The 7,264-nt window shown below is 34.5% G+C and overlaps 1 protein-coding gene across 1 annotated transcript in view; it reads right to left on the minus strand.

Annotated features, from left to right (window-relative positions):
* The window catches only part of Letm1 (Leucine zipper and EF-hand containing transmembrane protein 1), a 213,599-nt gene extending 207,176 nt beyond the window's left edge, over positions 1-6,423 (minus strand). Inside the window, exon 1 of the mRNA XM_090414926.1 lies at positions 6,110-6,423. The gene's annotated coding sequence lies outside the window, so the exon portion shown is untranslated. The remainder of the gene's footprint in view (positions 1-6,109) is intronic.
* Positions 6,424-7,264: the final 841 nt, after the last annotated feature.

The raw sequence follows: 7,264 nt of genomic DNA on the forward strand, positions 1-7,264 counted from the left end.
GTTCATTTGAAGCGAGTGAAGCGAGTTGTACAGTGTTTTCTTTTCTTTGATTAGTTTTGTGGTTGTAAAACGAGTGTCAATTTTAGTGGACAAACATTTGTATAAGCCAAAATGCTTCTGCTCTGCTTTATACTCATCATAGTACAGTAATTTGGTATTCAATGTAATTTGGAAGAAATAACAGCTGATATTTCCACATCAAGGGAAATTGCATATTGCATATTTACATAAATTGGATGTTAAGTTTCACTACTAAAAGTGAAGAAATACTAAAATCTTCATCAATGGCTGTATTTAAGTTAACAGTCACTGTAACAGAAGAATATACAGTATGCAATATAACTTATTAGTTTTCACCAGGATAACGATGAAGTGACTTTGTATAAGATAAACAATGTCAAGCATAGGTGGAAATAAATTTAGAGAACTTTTAATTTCTTTGCTGCAAGAAAAAATAGACGAATATCATATAATTATTGAAAGTTAGTGAATAGCTGATCACTGTTTGAAGAAGGAAAAGACAGTATATAGCATTTATTATATTCTGGGCAAAACTAACAGTTCATAGATTACAAATAACGAAGGTGGAACTGTTATAAACAAATAAAAGCATGGTAGATTTCATTTCATTGAGAGGTTTTTAGTGATTGTGCTATAGAAAAAAAAGAGTTTAAAAGGAAGAAAATTAGTTATTTACATAGGCACAGTTACTTTTAAGGTATATCCTAAAGAAACGATAGTAGAATGACAACAGTTGTATTCTTGTGTACAGGGTCGTTGCCAGATTAGATTGAGGCCTGAGGCAAACAATTAAATATCGCCCCTGATGGATTATAAGACAAAAGTATAAGAAAATCTCCAATTACTATTTTGTTTTTATTACAAGAGAAACATTAATGCAAAACGATTACATAATAATATTAATTAAATGTTTGCTCTACGGGGATATCGAGCAATAAAACTGTTTATAAGCTCTTCTAAATTTAAATTATAAACTGTGTCCGCCTCTATCGATATAGTTGCTAGAACAACCAATCTTTCTTCGGTCATTGCTGTTCGCAAATAATTTTTAATCAGTTTAAGCTTGGAAAAACTTATTTCCACACTTGCTACGCTAACAGGAATTGTTAGCATAGCGATGCCATGTACAGCAATATGGCTGAACGAGCACCCTTATTAAGCCACACCGTGAGGCAGGCTGCCTCTATGCTACACCCTGTCGATGGTACTGCTCATGTATGAGAGGAACAAGAAAGAAAAAACATTCGTACTTGTAACAAATAGGAAGAAAGAAACTATTAATAATTATCATTATTACTTTTGTTGTGTATATATTTTAATGATGTGTTGTTTTTATTATTTCTTTATATGTGTAATATGTGGCATTTTTTCCTGGATTTTACTTGGCTTGTTTCCTTTGAACTTCCATATTTTGGAAAACAAAATGTTTTCCAAATTTACTGCAGAATTATTTCTTCTGCATGGTGGCACATTCATTCCTAGTCTTATGCATGGTGGCATTTCAATTATGGTGTGACATCACTTCTGAAGTTGGACGTACAAAAAAAACCTTGGTAACGAAGGTGAAATTAGATTATGAGCAGAAACCGGTTAAGCAGGCTAAACAAATCCCAGAGAGTTCTTTTGTACAAATAAAAGAGGGTGTAATCATAAAAGAATAACTTCAGTTTTGGCAGAATAACTTTTCTGCTACGTACATGGAAAAAAAAAAAAAAGGTGAACTGCTATAGAAGCAGCAGCTGAATTTTTGAACCACTTTGTCAGTGTATACACCTGAGAAGAAATTATACGATACTAAGGAGAGAAATAGTTATACGGTAACTTTATGAAGTACTAGAAAGCATCATTCAAAGTTGCTCTATGCAACACAATCATTCCTACAAATTTTTTGTCTATTTACTACACAAGTGAGGTATCCCTGTTTTGCAAGAAGAAAACACCAGTTTCTGAGATGGAAAAAACTCCACTACCCAAAAGATATTGTATAATCTTGATGTAATCACAACAACAGAAATGAATGATATCAACATGTATGGTAAAGGTTTTCAACCCTAAACAAGAGATTACAAAACTCATACTTCAGTGCCATATGTGGGTAAGTGATTGGAGAGAAAGTGGAACCCAGTTGATAAGTTTCTTGAACAGCTGAATGCTGGAGTCTTTGGGAAAGAATAATGCAAGGAAAAACAAAGGCTGGTGGAATGAAAGAAGAGGAAGAAACTGTTGGAAATTTTTCCACATGGTTATACTATAAGATAGGCTTATACGTTGGTTATGCATTACTAAATCACTTAAGGAATTGACAACATAGATAAGAATATAAATTAAATTACACTTTAATAAATATTTCCGATATTTCGGCAGTGTCATGTTGCCATCTTCAAAAGGAACTTACAAAAAGGCATGTGCACGTAGGCACTACAACACAGTAACTGAAAATGAAGTGACGAGGCTATTGTTCTCCTAAAAGTCCTGATGGTAAGCCTCCAAAATTTGAGGCAGTCTCATACAACCAAATTTGTTGAGGTTTGGAGAGTTTCTTAGGGCTGAGGCTGATTCCATAAATAGTCGTTCAAATCTGTATTTGCTGCAGTGTATTACTGTAGCTTTCTTCCATCATATTCTGTGGCATGTATCCAGAACATGGTCTGCAAGACCAGAATGGCTGTATTTGTGAAAATGGATGTAGTCCTTGTGTTCCAAAATTCTGATATTCGCTATCTATCCTGCCTGTTTTCCTACTCCACTAAACTGGCTATCAGCATTCTTACACTTTCCCTTAAGGATATGTGCTTTGCATTATAGGGATACTAAGGCAAGTGATGTGAAGTCATAAGCTTCTATACACAAGTTGCCCCAGTCCTGAAAATAGTTCAGGTGCAAACTTGTTTGCTTACACTTGGATAAAGGATTAAACCAAGTATATAATTTCTTGGTATCTTTAATTTAGAGGAAGAAACTGGTTCCACAATCCATTCATTGGTTGACAGTAAATGGATATTAGCCAGCAGCTACTCATATTTTCACAGACAAGGGAAAGTGTAAGAATGATGATAGCCAGTTTAGTGGAGTAGTGCAAATTAAAACAGAATCACAGATCAGGCATAAGGCAGAAATACATCTATGAGAAATTGAGTGGAGCAAGACTGCAAAACAGGAGTCGTCATCTATTAACCAGAATACCCTCTTCCAGCAGCAGCTTATTTAGGAAGGTTTTTAGTCTTTTGGTCATCATCAATCTTCATCAAATACATCTTCACAAGATGAATATAGGAGACACTATGATAGTACAACCTGATAAGATTAGTAAATCACTAACTTCCTATCAGCAATTTTCCTTCAAATTAGTCTTTTATTATTATTGTTATTTGACACCTCCAGGGAGTCCAAAGACTCATCGAGGGAGAGTGTGTAAACAGCATCGAACGATTGACCTCCTTCCAACTACTAACCGCGCTCAAACTTGCTTAACTTTTTACGTGAGCCATTAGTAGCAGAGGCTCTACCAATCAGCCAACCTTTGCTGTCTTATCTGTTAGATTTCCAGTACTGTCAAATATTATATTTCAGTCTTCTAAGACACTTCTAATTTCAACAAGGTTTAGCTTGGTCTACCATTAGGTCTTTTTCTTGTCATCAAACACTTTTTTCCTCTCCCATTCTGCTTAAATGACCGTTACTACTCAAGATTAGCTCTGGTCTCACATCTCTGAATGCTAACAATGTCAAGTTCCTTCATAAAATAGCTTCATTTTTAATATGATTCTGCCACAGAAGCCATCTTGATTATATCACTAATTGTCTCAGAACTCGCATGTTTGTGGTCACCAGTTGTCAACTGAATGTTTTATTTCTAACCCAAATCTCATATCCATAAGTTAAAACTATGGATATGAGATTAAATAGGATATAGTTTAAATACTCTTGTACAGAAACAAATTAGTATACTGATTAATTTCTCTCTCTCATTCCACATAAATTTATTCAGTTAACTACCTACATACCAGCTTTGCTTATTTGTTGTCTTTTTCAGTATTTAATTTGCCATCATCAGGATGCTGATGATGCAGCTATTTTTAAATGTTCCTGCCTATTTTCATAGTCTTTTTATTGCTGATGTTTGTACAACATTTATTACAGCAGTTTTTCAATTTAGTTAAGGAATCCTGCAGACTTCTATTGAATTTTATTTAAGATTATAAGATCATCTGCATAAAGTAAAGAACTAAGCTGACTATCTCCAATTTCGATATCAGGTCTAATGCCATTTTTATTTCTTAATGTGATCCATACAGATGAGAAATAACAGTGGAGAGTGTGCATCCTTGTCTTTCACCTGATTTTACCTAGCTATTTCCTATATTTCATTCCACCCTAACAACTTGAATACAGTTTGTACATATAGACACCTACCACCACCCAAAACAAAAATTAGGAATAATAAATACCCTCAAAAAGGGAGCAATAACAATTTGTTCGAATGATAACAGGAGTTGTCATCTATTAACCAGAATACCCTCTTCCAGCAGCAGCTTATTTAGGAAGGTTTTAATCTTTTGGTCATCATCACTCTTCATCAAATACATCTTCACAAGATGTATATAGGAGACACTATGATAGTACAACCTGATAAAATTAGTAAATCACTAACTTCCTATCAGCAATTTTCCTACGCTAACCACTCAGCCTGGTTGGCCGCATGGTTAGCGTATCTGCTCTCCAGCCAAAAGGCTGTGGGTTCGAATCCCGCTGTGGGCATGGATGTTTGCGATTGTCTGTGGAAATACTAGTGATGGTGGGCGGTAGACGTTGGTGTAGATGATGAAGGCAGTTGGTGGAGTGGTGGAGATGGAGAGTTGTAGAGTAAGTGCCCTCCCTCGATGAGTCTTTGGACTCTCTGGAGATATTACATAATAATAATAATGATCTAAAAAAAAATACTGCAATGGATTAGAACCACCTTTGCTAAAAACAGATATAATAAAAAAGATAACTGGAAACATATTGGACAAAAAGATAACACACCAAAACAAAAATGATTTCAACAAATCTATCCTGCACATTAAATGTTCATCTGAAAATATAAGTAGAAATTTGTCATGAAAACAAACTGAACCAGCCTTGTTCTTCCCAAAAATTTTCTTCATCATACTTGTAAGTATACATAAATCTTATCAGACTTTCAACAGGCTCGGTAAATGTAGAGGAGTTGCCATAGTGTTAGCAGTTGTAGAACTGAGAAATAACTTGAATATAAATGGAGACAATGCTTTCTAAAAGCTGAGGAGACTGTTTATGCTTGAAGGGCCTCAGGTGTCTGATCATAACTAGAGATCTGAATATTATTAAAAATAGGAAAGACAGAAATAAGACAGGACTGTGTTTTGGCAGTACACAAGCTTACAAGGGATGGTAGCATGGAGGTTTACAAAGTTGACTCACTGGAAACTCTTCTGGAAAATGGCAAACATATTTGTGTTTACGACATTGGTACAAAAGATCTTGAAGCATTGAGAGTTTGGGCACTACAAGATCTTAAAAAAAAAAAAAAAAAAGGAGAAATGAAGTCTGTCATCAGTAAACCTATGGGTAATATCTGTGATTAACTAGAAACCTTCATTCATGTAAAAGGAGAAGATGCCCTAGTGGGGCACCGCATGCTACACTATCTTGCAAATGTATTTTGTCGAACTGCGTGTGTTCTCTGGCTAGTGTGCCTATTCTGGGAAAGGAAGAATCATGCTACTTCCATATGAGTCCTGCTAATACCTCATTAGAAAGTGCCCATATAGATTCTCAAATTCTGACAAGAGCCAATTAATTCATACATTCATTAGATTAAAAAAAAAAGATAAAAGATGAAATATATAATTCATAACTATATTTATCATGGCAAAATTTGAAACCAAACAGCTTATTCATTTATCAGAACATAACTAAATATATCTGTACGAATACCTATTAAAGTATACAATGATAAATATTATAATTAAAAATAAATAAAATCGTATTTTTAATTCTCCGCATTATTACGAACATTAGTCAATTCAATAAAACAATTAATCTGGGTATTAAATTTTCTTCTTACCTTCTGATCCCGTTAAAAGACAAAATACATGTGCAATCACGACTCAACTCATACTTCTAGAATAACTAACAAACCCGGCGAATGACAAGACTTGAGTATACAATTTAGTTGCATCATTTAGGAATACGATTGTTCAAAGACCTTAGAATGAAACACGATACCGGACTTAAAAAAATCACTGCATCTTCCTTTTAAAAGTAAAAAAGATAATTTATTAAAACAATAAGTTATGAATTACATAAACAATCCATACAAAAATCGAGTTCACATAACACCAGAGGTCACTAGTTAACGATTAGTTGCATAACACAGGGTGGTCAGAAAATGAACAGAAGATTTTTTTTTTTTTTTGGAAAACTTTGAGCATGACGTCACTTCTGCGTAAGCGTGATCAGTCCACGTGAGTTTCAATAGTTTGACTAAATTCAAATAAAAATATATAAATCTTCTAACATCTTTTATATTCTAATAGTGGCTGGCGGCAAACTTTTAATCCAAACTTCACGGAAGACGGTTAGTGGCCAACCGATCTCTGTCATCCCAAATAGGTACCTTTCAAGCATAAAATCGAAAAATTATAACAAGTAACTACTGACATCTAGTGTTAAATATGTATTCAAAATTCGATGATTTCATGTTGCAAGATTAAAAATCAGAGGTTTGCAATTTAAGTCCGAGGAGACTAAAGCTTCACACTGCTGTATTAAGGAGTATAGAAGTCTATCTCAAGCATAAAAATACCGTTTTCAGTTTTTAATCATACATATTTTCTTGAATTTAATAATACTAAAATAATCACAACCACTTTCATTCCCTTATAGGGAGTAGGCGAGGTCTATTAATCCTATCGAGTTTTTTGAGACTGAGTGGGTTCAATCTCCACCAGTAGCCAATCAGGGATAGTTGGCCCATGACTATCACTAATAATAAGCGGCAACTGATCAAGAGACCTGAAAATAAGGGCTGCAACCTCTTGATGCTTAGGCCTAACATCTTGAATAGTGTAGTCTGTGTTGAACGATCGATTTTCTTGAGTTAAAGGGACGAAACAGCCGAGTTTCAGAGAGAAAAACCCGCTTCCTCCGTTCTTCTACAGTTTAGTGGCCGTCCTCTACCTTTGTCATCAAAAAGGAGTTCATTTCTAGCCAAAAATGG

This window comes from Typopeltis vanoorti, chromosome 26 (genome assembly GCF_054136105.1).
Source record: "Typopeltis vanoorti isolate ZY-2024b chromosome 26, IOZ_Tvanoo_1.0, whole genome shotgun sequence".
NCBI classification, from domain to species: Eukaryota; Metazoa; Arthropoda; class Arachnida; order Uropygi; family Thelyphonidae; genus Typopeltis; species Typopeltis vanoorti.